At 41.5% G+C, this 20,555-nt stretch overlaps 2 long non-coding RNA genes across 2 annotated transcripts in view; one reads left to right on the top strand and one right to left on the bottom strand.

The window, feature by feature from the left end:
- LOC114570524 (uncharacterized) overlaps positions 1-20,555 on the bottom strand; it is a 53,839-nt gene that overhangs the window by 4,143 nt on the left and 29,141 nt on the right. The window lies entirely within an intron of this gene.
- On the top strand, positions 558-9,977 carry LOC114570525 (uncharacterized). Its single transcript, XR_003694546.1, has 2 exons — positions 558-695; positions 9,459-9,977. It is a non-coding gene; the product is annotated as an uncharacterized LOC114570525 (long non-coding RNA).

Below are 20,555 nucleotides of genomic sequence, written 5' to 3'. Positions count from 1 at the left end.
TGAAGGGAGGGGATACAGGCTCAGCGGCGTGTTCCCGGCCTCGGCTTCTTGTTTTGGAGACATAAAGGTCGGTGGCCCGCTGATCAAAGTGGAGCTGGACCTGAGAGACGGCGCCGGCAGCAGAGCCTCCTCCATCCAGCGCCGCCTCTCATCCCCTTGCATCAGCAGGCCCCGGCAGAGGCGGGGTCTGCCCTCCCTCTGGTGTCACCGGAGATGATAGCCTGCCCCGGGGCGAGGAAAGAGCAGGGAGCTCAGCTCCAAACACACAGCACTTCATGAAAGGGGAAACTTCCACATTTCTCTACCCAGTGGTGGCATTTATTGGCCCAAGACTCAGTGAAGTCCTTTCGGGGAAGAAAGGGATGTCTCCCGCTTTGCTAGAAAGTGAATCATTTATCACATTATCCTGTGCAGAGCGATAGTGGAAAGATTATTAAAGAGTACAGTTGAAAAAAAGCATCCATGAATGAGCAGGCAGGGGTGAAAACAATACCAGTGAAATATCCTATTAAGAAGATTTACTACTTGTTTAAACATAATGGTAATTTACTGAAACCACCCACTGTTTTTTGTTAGTTGATCTGATCTCTGTTAATTCATATTTTTTAGTGCAAAGATTTCATCCGAGATGTGCAAAAACAAATGGCACCCTACGTGGCTTTTTCTTTTAACAGCACCTCCGAACGAAAACGCTAGTAAGTGTATCTTGAGTTTTTAAATCACGTCAAATGATAAAACTATCATCTTCCTTGCGATAGCCTTCGTGATTTCCTGGCTTTTTACTTTTAGCTGCACGCTAAATTGTAAAAACTGACACGTCGAGCGACACGTCTCTGTGACTGCTCCCTTCCCCACCCTAAACCAAAACAAGTTATCACAACCTTTGCCAAAATAATGAAAGTTTATGTTCTCCCCGTGGCGGCAATATTTGATTAAGAGACATTTGCAATCTAGTTACGGGAAAATAGAGTGGTGTGTGTTTTTGCAGAGGAAGATATGAAAGCAGGTGGTTTCCAAAGGGTCCAACTGATTTGGTTCAGTGATTCTCTCTGAAGTGGCGGCCATCGTAGCTTTCATAAGAACGCTTTCTCACAGCTTTGCAAACAAAGGAATAGAAGTTCAAAGGAAAACATGAATCCTCCTGATTGGGCCAAAAACAGCAACCTCGCTGAGTTCAGCACTTCGTTAAAACTGCTCAAAGTTTAGTAACAAGTTTTACTCCAAAAAGCGCAAGTTAATGGGAACCTAAAGTAACTAAAAGCCGCGTAATGAGCTGTTCACCCGCCCTGTCTGTGGGAGGTTTGCCGTGTTTGGTGCCTTCATGGCTGCCGGGTTTGTGTTGTTTTTTATTTTTTTCCAGCCGGGGGGGAATTTGGTGCTCCGCGTTACAGTTTGTCAAGTGGAAGTGGCTTCTCGGGTTGTAATGTTCCTGTCACTGATAGGTGGAGACCAGCACTGTTACAGAGGTTAGCTGTGTTTGGTTGATCCTCCTCCTGCTTTAATATAATAATCCGTCAAAGTGCAGCTCCTCCAGTAATTACCTGCTTCCCCTCCCTTTCTCTCCCACTGTCTTTGCTCTCAACACTTCAAACGGGGGATTTTTCTCTTTGCATACAATATTTATACCCTTTATGTCAGTGGCTGGCTGGCATAAAACATTCATGGCACCTTTTCACACCGTAATTTCATGTGATATTCCTTTTGTTTTGTTTAGATTAGATTTTTTTTTTTAACACGATAGTCTCTCAAGAGCATCAATTCATCGCTGCTTCCGAAGATTCCAGTTGTACATTGTGAAACGTGGCAGCTGCTTCACCGACTCTGACATGTGAGCGCGTCACCTGGTGGGATCGCGGCGGTGTTTTATAGGCCTGCTGCTTTTAGGAGTCTCCTGTTGATTTGTCTCACATCTGAGTAAAGATGGGGAGTAGTTTAAGACGATGAAACGCCAGGAGACAATACGTATTTGTCAAACATGAGATGCCATTCTGTCTACATCGGGGTAGCTTTCAAAACAGAAATTCCTGGCCAGTTTATCAATCCGACAGTTTCTCAATTAATAATAATAATTAAAGAATATGCCACATTCTTTATTTTGATACATTCTGGTTGTTTCTTAGGCTTTTCTCTGAAATAAATCTCCATCATACCAGTATGTTAGGTCTTCTATTGAATCTAAAAATGTACAGGTGAGGTGACATCTGTCTCTAGATTAGGCTTGATAACCGGTGTGCGGCGATCTGTCAGGAAAACTCTTCGAAGAAGTGAAGCTCACGTGCAAGATTATCCTCATGTTTTGAATGACCTTTTCCCTTAACGGATTCAAGCTCTTTTGGAGTGTGCTGAGAAGGCTTGATATTGAGAATTATGCAATTTCTAACAACAGAAGTAAACTTGCATGTTTGCGTATGGTACCAGAAATGAACAGTGAAATTGCAGGGTTAGGAAACATGAACTAAAATCTATATCATGATCAACTGCAACAATTAGTTTGATAAATGTAATGGTAGGTTCATAAGATAATTAATTAGATGTAGAGCTGCAAAGATGAATCGATTAGTTGTCAACTATTAAATTGATCCTCAACTATTTTGACAATCGACTAATTGGTTTGAGTCATTTTTTATGAAGAAAATAAGTAAGACTTCTCAAAAGGTGAATATTTTCTAGTTTCTTCACTCCTCTGTGACAGGAAACTGAATATCTTTGAGTTGTGGACAAAACAAGACATCTGAGGTCGCTAGCTTGGGCTTTGGGAAACACTCGTCGACATTTTTCTTAATTTTCTGACAACCAATCGATTAATGCGGAAATGATCGACAGATTCATCCACAATTAAAAGAATTGTTAGCTGCAGCCCTACTTTAATGCCCAGCCCTTACTGACAGAGCCTAATGAGCTCAGAATTGTGACTTTGCCTTTTCTTAATAATAATTGTGTGTGTGCACAGTAGCATCCAGGCAGTAAGCAGATAGGCCTGGCCGTCTGTAAAGTTAGAGGCCCACAAACACACCACAGTAAACACTTGGGCCCAGAGACTAACCAGAATTGCATCATTGCACTTCTGCAGCTGCTGACTCCCTCCACCTCCACCTCCACCCCCCTCTGAGGCCTCCGTTTCTTAAGTCTTCTACACTAAGCCCCATCTCTCCCCCCCCCCTAAACTTGTCAGTGCTAATGAAGTCAGTATGCAAGGTTGTCTTCTGCTCTCTCTGAAGCGATGGGGTAACATGGTTGTCTAACTGGTTGACTCCCCCGCTCCGCTCTGCCGTCCCTGGGGAGCGGAGGGAGGGAGGGAGGGCGTTGACCCGAGACCAGCAGAGGGGTTCTGTAAGGAGGATGGGGGTGGGGGGTTGTATTGTCCATCATTAGAGTCACTATTTGTTCCCGGCTTTGAGAGCACTGAAGTGGAACTAATACTGAACAGCAGAATGGACATGGAGAGGGAGGGCCACTTTTTACTGCTACATTAATTAAGCTCATTCTTAACATGCTCCCTGTCTCCTCTTGTTCTGCTGTAATTAGTTGGAGGGGCTGCTTCGTGTGTGCGGCTGCTTTAACCTTCTCTGGCGTTTAGCACTGCATCCCTCACTGGTGAGAAATGAGTACATAGGTTACTGTGCTTTTAGTACAACTCTATGGTAGGCTACTTCCATTTTTGGAGAATTTTGTACTTTTTACTCACTACATTTGAGAAGGAAGTTAACTGTTTATAGGGCTGGAACTAATAATGATTTACATGATTCATCAATTATTTCTGTAAGTGTTAACAGTTAAAAAAAACAAAAAATTGAAAATAGTGAACAATGTCCAATACAAGTTCCCAGACCCCAAAGTGAGGTCCTCAAATTGCTTCTGATTTTCCGACCAACATTCTAAAACCCAAACGTATTATGTTTCCAATCATATAAAACATTGAAAAAAAACTTCCCATTGGAGAAGATGGAGCCAGAGAATATTTGTTGTTTTAGCTTGATAAGTGACTTTGATGCTTAATGGATTATACTGATAGCTCCATCAACGTAAAACAGCTACAAGGTCATGTCTGTACATCCCGATGTTTCATCGTGTGTAAAATGATGCTCCCAAAAGATGTATTTAGTGAAGCTACAACTAGAGCTGCATTACCAACCGGGCAAAGCAGACACCTGCCCCCATGCCTCCAGAACCTCCAGGGGCCCCAAGGTTCCAGTTTCACCATGTGGCAATTAGTTTGTGGTAATTTTTATTGTTTGTTTGCACATTTGTTAGTTAAAGGCCCTGAAAACACATTTTACCAATCAACTAGTTACTATTGGCTGAGCTTAGCTGATGTCATGCACTTCTCCGTACACCAATCACAGTTTAGCAGCAACATACTGTAGATAATAACAAAATGTGTTTTTTCATAACTTTGATTGTAGCTTATTTAGTCATAAATATTGAATAAGATATAATATTCTAATATATATAATATAGAGAAATACTTGTCCCATATTATACATATTTTCATGTTCATACTTGTATTTTGGGTTTCTACAAGAACATGTTTACATGCTTTATTGTTCTAAAAACACATTCTTTTTTTATCATTCTCTATGTCTGACTATAGCTGTATCACACTGTATAAAACGCTCCGTTTTAGCACCTGTCTCTTTAAGCCCCTCTCCCGAAAAGCCCAGTCTGCTCTGATTGGTCAGCGTGTCTGCACTCTCAGGTGTTTCTGCACCTTACATTTGCCTTTCATTGCAGCAGGGGAATGACTGTAACGGCACTGTAGTGTCACCTTTTCTTCCTATATACCCTATAGTATAGTTGTGACATCACAACCATACAGAAGTATGGACGGCTCGTATAAAGGCACAGTTTCTGAATACGGGCTGTGTGCATTTCTCTGTGGAATGAGCGATTTAAAACTTTCACAGTATTTATATAGCATCTCAATCTGCTTTATAATAATAATGAAAAACATGGACATTTCACTTTTTACAATATAGGACCTTTAAGATTAAATGTTTTCTGTATCCACCAGTAAAGCACAATCAAAACTGAAATGACAGGGGCCTCAAGTAAGTCAAAATAAAGATGATGGGCTTAATGTAATAAATAAATATGGGCTGAATCAAGTTACCACAAACTAAGTATTAATAACTAACTAATACAAGCACAGTGCACAGAAGGAGGGGGTCAGAAGTGGCCCACGGTCCATTTTTTGATCTAGGGGCCCCCTAGCAGCCTAATCCGGCTCTGGCTTCATTTCAATATTAATGCTTTCATCAGGTGTCCATCAATCAATTATCAATGACATCTGTCTCAAGTTTAGAACTCTTAACATGAACCATTTGTCTAAATCTGTGGTTTCCAATTTGGGGACCTTTTGAACTCAACTGCCAAACAAATACAATCCCCCCTTCAGAATCAACGCACACAGAAAATAGAGAGCTGGGTGACCGTGAGGAGATATTTGCTGAATTCGCAAAAAGTGTATTGGATTAACATCCCTTACTATACATTTAAGGAGGCACAAGCCACACGGGTTAAGAACTAAGTCTAAAAAGTCCAAATCAAGTACATTTTAGCACCAAAAATGCATCTCCAATGTTTTGGATTTTCAATATTGATTCCTTAACGTGAGCCTATAATTTAAAGCTGTGACAGGAACGAGAATGTGTGATACTTACATGTATTTTACAGCTAATACTTCTATACCAGATGCTTTCTATTAAAGTACTTGTCAGGTAAATGAGATCTGTGTGATGTAGCTTTGAGAGTGATTGATGGACTTATTTCTTTATCGCTTCAGAACTATATTTTCTTTTCCCCCCTGAAGACGAAAGGGATAAGTGAAGAAAAAGCACTCGTGGCTGTGCCTGAGCGAGTTTTCGGCAGATCTGAGGTGAAATATACTGTTCAGCAGGCCTGCAAGACATCAGGTAGCGTGTTCATAAACGCGTTGGGTGATGGATGTCTGTCTCCATCAGCGCTGGCACCGTGAAGTGACAGCTCTCTGTAACAGTGACAAGTTAGGTTCCAGCGGAGACAGATTGCCTTCAGGTGGCTCCATTTTCAAAATCTCACCAAGAATGTGGAGCGCTTAACTTTCCTTTTGAAGGCTGAAGGGCTCTCTGTGCCTTTTATACTCCACAATTTGGCAGGAAGAGAAAGTAGGGAAGGAGGGAAGGAGGGAAGGGGGTGGAAATGGCTCATTTGAGAGTTTGCTTTAATATCTGTCTTTCAGAGATCAGAGGGTGTCATATCTTCACACCTCACATTTCATAACATCAATCACAGGCCATGTAAAATTCCCTTAAAAGTGCATTATGCAATATAATAGCAGGTTTGGGTGACATTTATCTGCCAAGGGGAGGAAGGCTGGTTACAGACCTATTGCCTTTTACAAAAAGGATTTCATCACACGGGGGAACCTTTGTGAATATCTCCGGTTTGTCTTGCGATTGCAGCCGATGACAATTAAAAATGAACTTTGTGCTTCTTCAATAGATAAATATGTTTTTGCACATGCAAATAATCACACCTTAAAGCAAACACAAGATGTTTTTGGGGTAGAATGTTCATAATAGTTCTGCTGACTTACTGCTGAAACATTGTCTGAACAGTTGATCTAGATCATCTTTGGCGCAGTCTTCTGTGCCTCAGCATGAGAGTGAGAGAAATTATTTCTGGGCCTGGTTATGCAGAATTTGTAATGAGTATTTTTGTTTAAAATAAAGAAAGAGGAAATACCGGTAATAACTATGTGCAAAACCATTAGAATGAATATTTATGTTGCTCGTTATGAAATATTCATCAAGTCTGTGTAAAAAAAGAACACGGAATGGGACTGGGGAGAGAGATTGTGTGTGTTTACTTATGTGTGTTTGTGTGTGAAATGGGGGCGGTGGGGCCCTCACCACCTACTGCACGGGACTACTGACAAAACCCCTGGATTGAATATCTGACATCTCTTAACAAAAGCAGCAGCAGTAGCATCTTCCTTCCTGTGTTTGTTTTGTAAAATTTCTTCTCTACCATCTCTCCCTCTTTCTCTTTCTCTCTGCCTGAGGTGATCCGAGTCCCTCCGTTCATCCGATCTCCATCTCTCTCTCCCTCTCTCTCTCTCTCTCTCTCTCCACCTTTCATTCCCTCACTTCCCCTTCGTTCCATCTACCCAAATTAAGAAATTAATGAGGGACAGGTTCTTCACCAACTGCCCCCGCAATGTTTACCACTGATGAAATTATAATGTAGGCCCTGCTGTATTATTTATAAGCCAATTAGGGGAAGTGTTACTTGATTTGATGGGGAGCCGACACACAGAGTACATTTAACTAATGGAGACCAAGAGAGTAAAGAGAAGGAGGGGAGGGAGGACAGCTGAGGCGGACTATTCCGTACGATGCTCTAGGATTACGTGGCTAATTGCCCTGCTTTATCTGTCTGTCACGGATAGCCATGCATATTTTAGCGTTCCCAAAGACTTTGATTGTTTGCACTCGTGTTGGGGCTGTAACAAGTAGAGCAGAGGCCAGAGTGGAGTGTAGTTAAAAACTGGCAGCAGGGGAGGCAGGGAGGGGGCGACGGAGAGGAGGAAGAAGAGGGGAGTAGGATGGAGGGGGGAGGGGGGCGGCCGTGCACAAAACTCCGACACTGTGACAGGTGGAGGAAGAGTTTTGACAAGGAGCAAAGGGGTGTCGAGGTGGGAGAATGTAAGAGGGGGAAAAAAAAGTTGAAGCTGTTCATTGAAAAGCTACAATTAGATGGCAGCACAAACAGTAATTAATTTCACTTATTGTAGCCTGTAGCCAAGCGCGGCTCGCTGGCCTCTTCTGCATATTGTTAAGAAACAATTTCATAATTCTTTTTTTTTTTTCTTCATTTGCACGCCTCATTTGCACAATGTTGGCATGGCAAAGTAGCGACATCCAAGGAGACAACCTGGGATAAGAATAGGGCTGGGTACCAAATTCAATACTTTTTAGGCACCGACCGAAATGCCTCTAAAGTATTGAGTATTGAAAAATCCCTCGTCATTCAATACCCAATTTCAATACCTCACCCAGAAATTCCACCAACTGTGGAACGGCTGCGGACCGGCTCCGCTGCGGTACAGCTGCGGCCATGATTGACAGCTGAAGTCACGAGGACCCACGAGATCTCGCGAATTCACGTAGAATAGAACCACAAAACCAACAGCAGTTTGTTTCCATCCAGAGGAGTAGAGGGGAAACGACTCTGTGCTGGGTTTTCAAGGTGTAGTTCAGGGTCAATATGTCAATATGATCCGCCGTGAGCACGGTGGTTATTTTTAAAATTAACCGGATGTTTTATGTTGCTTCTGTGCTCGAATTAGTGTCCCGCACTATCTGCCCTGTGCTGAATTGCTGCGGACGAGAAGCTCTGCGTATCTGCTCCGGAGGGCTACGGACCGCCGGAGCTGGGACGGAGTCGGGACGCAATCAGTGGAAATACACACACTGACTTTAATGGATAACTAATGACTCCGCAGACGTTCCGCAGCCGGTGGAAATTGGGGATAAGGAGTAAATCTCATCAGAGTCAGTGAGCCAATAAGGATGCAGCATGCTTCTACCAAGATCTAATAATGCTGGTGATTGGCTGTCTAACGTTACACAACGTAGAGACCAAGCAGGAAAAACTCTACGTTACACGGAGAGACGGGGCTCACGTAGTAGGAGCTGAACAATAAATACAAAGATTTGTGCCGTAATTTATTTTTGTTTTATAAAATTGGTATCAAAAAAAAGTATTGTTTAGGAACCGGTATCGAATTTGTCACGGATTTGGTATCGAAAATGTTTGAACGATACCCAGCCCTAGTCAAGACTTCTTCCAGTGAAATGCTGATGCACACCAGCAGCAGCTGGAGAGCTGTGGCTAAAAACTGATGTACACACAGGGTAGCTGAATGAAGCGATTAGTTGGTTAATCAATTAGCTGACTCAAAATGAATCAAGATTTATCATTTAAAGTCTTTTATCCAGTAAAAATGTAAAACATTAGCATGTTCCTGCCTCTCATATGAGAACATTTGCAACTTTTCTCTGTTTCATCACAATGGCGATTGTGCTGAAGTTATCAGATGATTAATCAATTGCTTGATCAACCGCAAGAAGGCCAAAATTTTTGTGTTGTGGAATATTGGTCAGAAAAAACAATTCATGAAAAGAATCATTAATTGAAGATGTAAATTAAATTCCTTTGGGTTATTCAGACATAGCAAGTGAACCAAAAAAGGTCACCGTTTGATGATTTTTTTCCGCGTAAACTAATCAATAGATACATTAAAAATGGAAATATTTATTCATCGCAGCTCTGCAAAAGTTACTCATGAAATAAACTCCAGGCCTCAAATATGTTACAAAACAATTATTGATCCTGGAACTGTCTGTTTGCTGTTGGCTGAATCTATCGGAATAATAATGATAATGATTTTCAGCAAATTTATTTGGGTCCTCCAGGGCGAGCCGCGGGCCAAGACCCCCTGGTGAAGATCTGGACTCGGGCCGGTGGATCCTGGAGGAACCGGCTTAAGCCCCTGGAGTGGAGCGACTCTGACTGATGAGCTTTTTGAAAGTTGATCAGACACTTATGCTAAGAAGGGGAAACTGGAGCAAAGGCATCCTTAATTATCTGATGAGGGGAAGCTTATCTGAACGGTTTCTTTTTCTCTCCTCTTTTATTCTGCCGGATCACATGGCAGATCTTTACATGACAAAAGAGCTACCTGGCTGGCCCGCTTCATTTAAAACTCCATCCGGATCCTAGAGACACTCTGCGTGTGTGAGTCCGGGCTTCTGGTCCGACGGTGATCCACAACAAGTCCCTCCTTCACGTTACGTACAACAACACGTTCTGGAGTTGTAATTTTCCTGAAATACTGTGCCATAAAGATTTCAGGCCCGAGCATATTGGAACATTTATGGGTTCTCTCCCTGTGATAAGTGTGTAATTAATTCACGATTAAAAGTATTAGTACAGGCTTTGTGTGGTGATTTATTTAAAGGCTGGTACTAACACTGGCTCGGTTTCGTCCTTTAGGAAATGAGTAATAAGATCCGATGCCAGGCATTCTTTAGCATCCCTCTCCACACACACACACACACACACTCCATATTCGTGTGTCTCCTCCATTAGAAGCCCACACATAAGCACAGGAGCCCTGGTACCACTGCCGTCACAGTCACCATGTTAACTTATTCATCCCTGTTAAAGCCCATGTAACTGGATAGCTGTTAATTAATAAAGCTGTCGGGTAAATGGTTGCCACCGGACCATCGCCACCATCCATCAGTAACATAATCTCAGGCTTGTTTTCATGCCAGGCCTTGGGCTCAATTAAGATAATGCTATGCAAACGAGGTCTCTCACCATTAGCCTACCCACTGAGGGGCCGTTTATTGGCATAACTGGGCCACTCCAAAGAACAATTACCGTGTCACCGCCCCCCCCACCTATGAGATCAGCAATCATCTACGAGCATGACTGAGGAGTCACGAGTCTTGACCGCCGGGCGCCGAGTCGTGGATGCGGTTTGACCCGGGAGGTCCAACAGGAGCAGCTGGAGAGCGCAGACGGTCGACTGCAGCCAAGACTGCAGGCCTGTGACCTGTCTGATGGTCTGTAATTATCACCAAGTGATGCGTTTATTTTGATAATGATGATACTGTTTAGGGGGGGAGACCAAGTCAAGTCTCAAATCGTTGAGTGCAAGTCATACTGTGTCAGATGGTGTAATGTCATCAACTGGTGTAATCCATCAGCACCACTTTCATTGTTTGACGATGCAGCACAAAACAAGCTTTTGCCAAAGCGCTGTTCTAACTTTATTCAGAAATGCCGCCAACGCGGAAGTGCCAAACATCTGCAGTTCCTTGAATGGCCACTTGAGGCTGGCTCCAAAAGGGAGTCAATCCACGTAGACCCCATGTTAACCCCATGTTAAAATGCCCAACCTTACAGCATAAGTCAAACATGTTTATATCCTGGTACAAAACAACGGTTTTGGTCTCTATAGCTAATTTCTCTCTTCATAACAACTGTACGAGAGATGAATTGTTATAGAACTCACCCATCAGGGTTAAAGTTGTATAATTAAGGGCGTGCTGCTTTGTGTGACAGGTGGGCTGCCATCACAGGAGGTGAGCGTAGACTGTAGGCTTCATTCGGCTTGCCTCAGCGCCATCCATACTCTACCTCTTTGCCCATTTTTGGATTAGCTGGAAGCAGGCGGTGTCAGGCACTGCCAAGATGGTCGACGGCCGGAGCCATTGGGAGCCGCCCATTTTAGGCTTCATTGTTGCTCTTTCGAAACCTATGACGTCATAGTCCACATTTCATACAGTCTAGGGTTTTTACGAGTGGGTGCCTGTTTTGTTTGTATAGTGCACAGACTCAAGCCGAGCAATTCGCATTCTGAAGTCCGTTTCAAGTTATTCCACTGGTTGACAATTTGTGGCAGAAACGTGCCAAGAAAGTTTATAAGGCAACAAAGGCAATGAAGAAGAAGACTGCTAGCTAGTAAACATGGATGTAAACAATGTGGAATTAAAAATTTTTGCTTTGCAAATGTTTACGACAAAAGAAATGCATTTGTGATGTTTGTTAGATCTCAAGGACACACAATGTGTTTCGGTGAGTTGCACAGAATGACATCTGGTTGCTTTTTGACCTGAAAATCACCATACTTACTGAGGAGCTGGATATGAAATCAGTAAAAGTGTTTCTAAAAAGGAGAGTAAGGGGTGACAGGGGTCCGATGTTGGTCCTGAAAGGTGGGGGAGACAGGAGGTTGATGTTGGCAGAGTAGTGTCGCCATGGTGAAGGTCAGTGAGGTAGGAGGGTGGGTAGTTATGGAGAGGTTTGTGATGTGATGAGAAGAAGTTTGAATTAAATGTGTTGCAGGAGCCAGTAAACCTTTTTAAGACACTATGGATAATGCAATATTAATAAGAGATTAGTAACTATCTGGAAAACAGACAGCAGTATGTACAAATAGGTAATGATAAATCTGATTTAAAGAAAGTATCATGTTGGGTTCCACAAGGATCAGTACTCGGTCCAAAGCTGTTGATATTGTACATTAATTAAATCTGTAATGTGTCTAAATTGTTGAAATATATGTTGTTTGCTGATGATACAGATTTATTTTGCTCTGGTGATGACCTGAGGCTGCTTTCGGATACAACAGAGAAAGAGCTGAAAATCTTAAAAAGATGGTTTGATGTTAATAAGTAACTTGTCTTTGAATTTAAATAAAACTAAGTTTGTGATATTTGGAAATAAAAAAATCAATTATGAAGCAAATATTATGATAGAAAATGTGGAAATAGAAAGAGTCTATGAAAGCAAATTCTTAGGAGTGATTATAGACCACAAATTATGCTGGAAACCATGCATCAAAGTGAAAACAAAAGTATGAATGTCCATTGCGATATTACATAAAAGGAAAGATGTGCTCAATTCAAATTCATATATATATATATATATATATATATATATATATATATATATATATATATATATATATATATATATACACATACATATATTGTACAGTTCCTTAATATTGACATACATTACATATTGTGGTGAAATATGGGGAAACGCGTACAAAACAATCACTAACCCTATTTTTATATTACAAAAGAGAGCAATAAGACTCATTAACAGAGCAGAATACCTTGAACCAACAAACCGATTATTTATAAACTCACACACACTTTAATCTAGAGACTTGGTGGAAGCCAAAACAATGCAAATAATGTATAAAGTCAAAAATAGGATGGTTCCAGAGTTTCAGATTAGAGAGGGCAAGTATGAACTGAGGGGAATGTGCATGTTCACAAAGATAAAAGATTAGAACAAACGTAAAAAAGATGTAAATCAGCAAAAGGAGTAAAAATATGGAATCTTTTAGATGAAGAAAAAATGTGTTACACTCTACAAAGATTTAAAAAATACAAAAAAGTAGGATGATAAACAAATATAAAAGTGATGCATGAATGCCAATGTGTATATGAATTGGAATGTATTTTGTTTTTGTTTATTTTTTTACTTCTGCACATATACAGAAATTAATAATTATACATTTTATAAGACTGATAATATCCTGAGGGACCTAAGAACAAAATAAGAATAAAACAGAAGGTAAAAAGGGTAGGTGTAATAAGCAAACGCTCAAACCTACACCTTTTCAATCAGTATTGATTATAAACGAGTTAAGATGACACTGCATGAACTAAGGTGAAACTTTGTTTTTTTATTTTTATAAAATGTATGTTATGTATGTGATATTGTGTATTTATGTGATTGATTGATTGAAATAAACTAAACTGGGTTAGTTTGGCAACATTCCTCACAAAGTATTTAATATCAATATACAATTTAATGGGTTAATGGGTTGTAGCAGAGTGATGCGGTCATTTAACATTATTTTTCATATTGGTGCATTTGTCTTTGAACTATGAAGTGTTTTTTGTGCATATTTTGAACATGATCACTGTAATAAGAAAATTACAGCAGAATGGTCCTTTATTGAACAGATGTTGGCTATCGTGTGAGATGATTTGCAATGCAACTTGTTGCACGAATCTTTTCATATCAATTGATGTAGTTGCAAAGTTGGAGGAGCTACTGCATGTTGTAGAAATGTTTTTCCTCACTCTGACTTGTGACGTAGCATTTAAAAATGTTATTAAACCCTTTATTTAATCAGGAAGCTTTGACTTCGACCAGGAGAGTTTCATGTCCATCCAAGACTTGAAGTGTTCCAACTGTCAGTCACCTAACACTGCTTACACGGAAACTGAACTGGAGATCCCCTCGTGAACCCTGAATGTCTGAAATAACTCCCTCCACCAGGGAAATCGGCACCTTTGTAAGAGCTTTGAACAGGCTGTTACACCGAAAATGAGCAAAATTGTCATTTTTTAGTGAGATCATTATTCTAAAGTACAATTTACGACTAAATGTAACATTCTGAATATAGCAACGGGCAAAGTTTCACAGTCCTCACGCTGTGAACCTGCCATCAGAATCGTACACATCCAGGAGACGTTCTGTGTGCTGAGTCACATTCCCACGCATTTTCCTTCACAGTGCGTTTGTTGTTGATTTTCAGGTTTTCTCCTTTTAGCTGGAGAGAGAAAAGCCACATCTCTGCAATACTGAGGCCCTTCCCATCTGTTGTCTGCTCACACCTCCACTTTGCTACATGACTCACATTCACTCACACACACACACACACACACACACACACACACACACACACACACACACACACACACACCATAGGCGGGCTTCAGCACTAGCACTATAATGATTCCTCTGACACACATTGGGGCACATCATTCCACAGCACAGCACAGCTTTGCAGCTCAAGGCCCCTAAACCTCACTCACACTTCTCACTAGCAAGATGCTTTCTGTGTGTGTGTGTGTGTGTGTGTGTGTGTGTGTGTGTGTGTGTGTGCGCACGTGTGTGTGTGTGTTCACGGCCATACGGCTGAGAAGTGAGCGGCTCCTTGGGAATTTTAAGAGTCAAGCCCCCCTAAATCTTCTTGTTTCAACTTTAGAAAATCAATAGGATAAATATCCTGTTTGGCCCTTTCGTCCGCAGCCGCCCACCTCCAGCTCACTCAGGTTACCGGAGCAGAGAACCTCGCTCTCACCTCAGGCTATGTTTAAAACAATCCCTGTTTTTTTTTTTAAGCTCTGAATGGCCAAGTGTCTCAGGTGCATCTTTTTTTTTTTTCATTTAAACAGCGAGCAAGAGGGAAAATCATGTTAACATATGCCATTGGAGAGCGCCACCGGCTAAGTCCTCCAATCGACCTGCTCCGTGTGTGATTAGGCTAGTGAAGCAGAGCCCGGCCCAGACACAGATCGAAGAGGGTACACTCTCAATATGGATGTGAGCCGTGCCTGCCGTGGCCACATCCAGCTGCTTCTATTGATTTTCTTGTCCTCAATTATATAATAGAAGCTCTGTTCTGGATTTGAACTTAAATCACATAGTTTGGCGAGCGAGCATGTCCCATAAATCAAGAAAGCATTTTTGACTCATATGAAATAGGATTTTTATCGACTGCATTTGTCAGCCCCTATGGAGAGATTTGCGTGACTACTGTGTGAATGTGCGGTACGAACGTGTCTGTAGGTTTCTTTTCTTTCTTCCTCTTATGTGTTCCAGGTGATTGAACTAAAGACGAAGAGTCACTGACACAAAACTTCCAAGTGTACAGTTCAGCAAGCCACAACTCAAGCTCTCACAAATCTGTTTTGAAAAGCCCCCTGGATTAGTTCTCCCAGTACACAGTTGACTCTTCTAATTGGAAGACAACCACTTTTTTTTTAGCCATTTGATCCATTGGCAACTTTGTTGAAACACATCCCCACAGTCTTTATCCTCCAAGGCATGTCCATATCGATAGGATCATGCAGGTTAGGACATTGTGAGTGAAAACACAACAGGACACTTACCCTGTTTCACGGCAAAAATAATATTCAGCTCGGCATAGCCATTTACACTTCAGTCCAGAACAATCTGACCTCTCTTAAAAAAATAGAATAATCTACCAATAAAAAAAAAAAGATTTGAAAAGATGCTTAGCTTAGCACAGAGACAGAGGGAAACAGCTAGTTTGGCTCTGTCCAATGCTAATAAAAAAAAAAAAGTGTAAAAACAAGAGTTTTACTGGAAGTTACGTGCTGTTTCGATCTTCTCATAACTCAAGTAAAAATCAAGTACAAGTATTTTGTTTGTTTGTGTGTGAAAAAGCATGTCTGCAAATATCTCTCTACCGCTCCGTATAAGAATGTAATTGCTAAGCCACGCCCACTTCTAGCGATTCAATCAAATATGAAGGACTTACTGTAAAGCCAGGGCTCGACATTAAGGCTTGTCCGCTTGTCCGGGACAAGTGGATTTTTTGTAGGGCAAGTGGAAGAGAAAGTTACTTGCCCCACTGGACAAGTTAAATCTCAAACAAAATAAAATGCCATGTTAGTTCACGTTATGTGGCACTCATTATGTCTATGTTACCGATTTGAAACGAAACATTTTTCCCCCCGCAATCCTGGGCAGCGGACCCAGCGGTAGCCGGTCAGCGGGCCGCTAACGTTAGACCCAGCCCGCCGTTCGGCTCGTTCTCTGTAAGCGAAGCAGCATGAAAGCACGGTGAACCTGCCGGTGTTAGTTAGCTAATGTTAGCTTGCTAACTCCGCCTTAACGTTACCTCCTCGCCACATCGTTGACAGAAAACGAGAGACCCGGTGCTAATACGGCACCGGTGCCTTAACAACCGTTATCTACCGGACCGAATTGCAACGCAGATTTCGGTGCAAGTTTAAGTCACCACTACGTCTGGTCAAAATATTAGTATCTTAGAATATAAACTAAAAATCTCAAAGTAATGAGAAAATGTAAAATATTGACTTAGAATCTCAATATATTGACTTAGTATCTCAAAATATTGACTTAGTATCTCAATATATTGACTTATCTCAGAATACTGACTTAGTACCTCAATATATTGACTTAGTAACTCAGAAAATTGACTAAGAATCTCAAACCAATGAGAACATTTAAAATATTGACTAAGAATCTCAAACCAATGAGAACATTTAAAATATTGACTTACAATCTCTATAAATTGACTCAACATCTCAAAGTATCGACTTAGTATCTCAATATATTGACTTAGTAACTTAGAATATTGACTATGAATCTGAAAGTAATGACAAACCTTTAAAATATTGACTTAGAATCTCAATATATTAACTTCTGCACACTGGCGTGCAACATATTACTTTGTATTATGAAGTCTGGAGATCCTTTTTTCTTGTTGAATGGGAAATCTATTGTTGGGACTCGTTTGTTTCTACTGTTTCAACTGAATGTTATTAATGCTGATAGAGTTTGGATGCTTTCAACCGTTTGTTCAAATTCTGCATTAGCAAAATTTTTTATAAAATAAAATGAATCTTTACCCGGACAAGTGACTTTTGTGCATGGACAAGTGAAACGCAAATGTACTTGTCCAAAGGACAAGTGCCTCAAAAAGTTAATGTCAAGCCCTGAAGCCATCTCGAAAGTAAACCCTATCAACATATTCTGTTTCACTCAGGATTACATCACATTACTGAAGCTAAAGGCGCTTTTACTTCTGTTTCACTGTGTCTTTAATGTTTTATTTCATTAAAGAGTATGAACCTGTGTGATGTTAGCGGAAGATGTCTTTGTCGGTTTGTCTACCACGTTGGTCCATGCAATTTTGTACAGACGTTCATGGTCCCCAGAGGATGAATTGTATTCACTGGGATTGGCCTTTACTAATCTTTTAGCGGTCCATATCCCTTCAGACATTCAACCTCTGGCTACGTCCTCGATTCTTGCGCAGGGAACCGGAATGCACGAGGGAGCTAACCATTATGTCTTGATTAACCTACCTGTAGCGTTCTCTTTGGCAGTGTAATTATTTGTCTGAACACTAGAGGGTAGCCTATACATGTGGGTATATTAGGCAATAGGACTGGGCTGTTCAGACTTTTTAAGGTTGCAAGTCTATTTATAGGTCAGTTTTTTTACCCCGATGTCACTTGGCGTACCCTAGTTTGGGAACAACTGACTCAGGTGCATAATGTGTTTAGCGCAAATTAGCAAATGTTAGCATGCTAACATGCTGAACTAAGATGTTTCGGTAAACATTATGCCTGCTTAGCATTAGCATAAATTATCATTGTGACCATGTCAGCATGCTGACTTTAGCATTTAGCTTAAAGCCCCACTGTCCCTAAGTACTGCCTCATAGAGCCACTAGCGTGGCTTTAATGTTAAAGGACAATTCTGGCGCAAAATGAACCTAGGGGTTAACAACATATGTGTACCGAGTTGAACGTTCTCTGGGATATGTTTTCATGCTAATCGAATGCGTCTCTAGCTTTAAACAAGCTACCGCAAAACCGGTGGTTACCTGCTAATGCTAGCTTTCGGGGCACTTTGTAAATCACTATTTTATACCACTAACAAGGCTCAAAATAGCACCACACTTATTAAACGGTAGCATAATGAGGGTCCCTACATGCAAACTGAAGCATTGAGAACTTTGTAAGAGTACAGACAGTTTACTAAAATGACAGATTATAAACACAGTAGCGTTCGCTGTGTTTGAGCTATGTTACTGGTTGCACGGTGTTTGTGGTTCGACTCGGTACTAGAGATGCACCGATAAACCGGCCGGTGACCAGAATTGGGCGGTTTTCACGTGCTCTGCCATGACCGGCGACCAGCAGGTCAGTCTGACATATGCCGATTTCATGCCGGTCAACGCTACAATTAACTGACAACATAAGTTATACAGGTTACAGTTCTCAAGGACACACACACGGACACGACAGCACAGTCTCTTTTTCCTTTCTCTCAACGTTGTGTGAAGCGCGTTTCCGCGCTATTCTCGCACATGTAGGGAACCTCGTGAATTAACCTGCAACATGTCAGCTGTTTGGAAATTCTTCAGCGTGTGTGCAGAAGATAACATATTTGCAATATGCAACACCTGCAAGGAAAAAGTAGGGCGTGGAGGGACGACCCCAAGTTTTAGTTGGCTATTGGATGTGAAAAGAAGGAAATGGTTCCAACATTGCACTTTAGATGTGTGTGAATTTCCCACACCAGGAGTAATTTATATAGTTATATAGTTCTATTTTATAGTGATCCATTATTTGTTCAAAACATTTTCTATGTTCTGTGCAAAATGTTCTATTAAAGAAAAGATAGAAAATAAATATTTGTATGTGCTGTAAAGTTGTTAGAAAGCATCAGCTGGCCTAACTCAATTAAAATCGGAATTGGCCTAGAAAGTTGTAATCGGTGCATCTCTACTTGGTACACATATGTTATTAAACCCTAGGTTCATTTTTGCGCCGGAATAGTCCTTTAAGGCCAAGGGCTGTCCACACCAAGAACTAGAACTATAACAATGTGACCATCCACACTGCTGAACGATAACATTATGTAAACAGCAAGCTGATTATAATACACTAATACAGCAGACGTGGCAACGTAGGACTACAGGAATGTCTGTAGTATTATAGCCTACATATTGTGAATTCGGCTACATTTTATGAACCAAAAAATATAAGGTTATTGTCTCTGGAGATGCCGACAATGCAGCCTGATCCAGGAAACAGCGATGCACAGAGCTCCAGAGTGCCGGGGATAAGAGCAGGGGGGCGGCTGTAACATCTGTGCCGAGCACCGGAACAAAAACACCGACACATCACGGACAGTATGACGATAACATCCAAAACACAAGATTCACTCTCAGTGGTTTCTGTAGTAGTGCTAATGTTAAAAATAGATCGTAGCCCCACTGAGTGGAAAAGCCACGGCACTGACCCACTGATCTCTCCTCAGTGTCATGTGCCGAGCCATGTTGTAAATTCAGATGGATTTTGATTTGCCGTCAGTGTTTCTATCGCTCATCAAATCAGTCTGAAAGTGATCCCAACAATATTGTTCGCCTCTGTCGTCGTTATAGTATAGTGGTGTGGACTCTGCCATCCACAATTTTTAAAATTATTAAAATTAGACTAAATATTTATAGTTAGCGTTCCTGGTGTGGTGTGGAGGGCCCTTTAGTCTTGTTTTCTGATTAGGTGCCCCCCTCGTCTGCTACAAAAGGCTGCAGGGATCCCTGTAGTCCACAGTAAATGAGGTCTGCTTGTGATGAGCAAAGCTCAGAAAATCTACAAACACTAGAAAGTGAAAAATGGGAGAAAAATCACAAATGAGCTTCTTATTATGCAGTCCTGCTATGTAAGTAAAAAAAAAAAAAAAGTGGTTACATGTAAGTGTTTGCATTGCAAATGGTATTTTTTTAAATCCAATTTTCACCCAGTTTTAAATTATTGATTCTTTTCAAATTTTCAGCCACTTTTTAGTATTTAAATTAAACAGCTAGAAACAACAACGCTGTAGCCTACAAATACAATATTTTTTGCAGTGGCCAGACCTTAGGCGCAGTGTAACACCCCTTCATCCGTTTAATAAAGACACCTTCCATCACTGAGTGATATGACTGCCACCGTAAACCCAAGTATTTCATGCCCTATAGACCCGGTAAACTGACACATCGTGTTCCGCTCGGGGAGCACGAACATCGACCTCATTTCAGATGGCCCGTCCTTCCTGCAAACGAGAGCACCGTCATTATCACAGAGTGCCATCAGACACCTGGAGGAGGAGGAGGAGGAGGACGGAGAGGCGGTGGACGAGGATGGCCGGGGGGTTCGGTTCGGTGGGTAACCTGAGCTTTAGATGCTAATCTTGCTACGCTCGGGCATTTTGGGGGATAATTGTAGCTCTGACTGAGCTCAGGTGATGATGCAGGCGATCCGCTGGAGTTAAGCCCCGTCGTTATCGCCAGTTTGCTCTTCTTCCCCTCACCTGTCCCTCTGCCTCTGCTTGGTCTTAATTCCTTTTTCTTTCCTATATCCTCCCCTCCTCCCTCAATATGAATATTCCCCAGAATGCCTGACAAACCCGCAGTAAGAGGC

The sequence above is a fragment of the Perca flavescens genome, chromosome 16 (genome assembly GCF_004354835.1).
Source record: "Perca flavescens isolate YP-PL-M2 chromosome 16, PFLA_1.0, whole genome shotgun sequence".
Lineage (NCBI taxonomy): Eukaryota > Metazoa > Chordata > Actinopteri > Perciformes > Percidae > Perca > Perca flavescens.
This window is presented reverse-complemented; position numbering and strand designations above follow the sequence as displayed.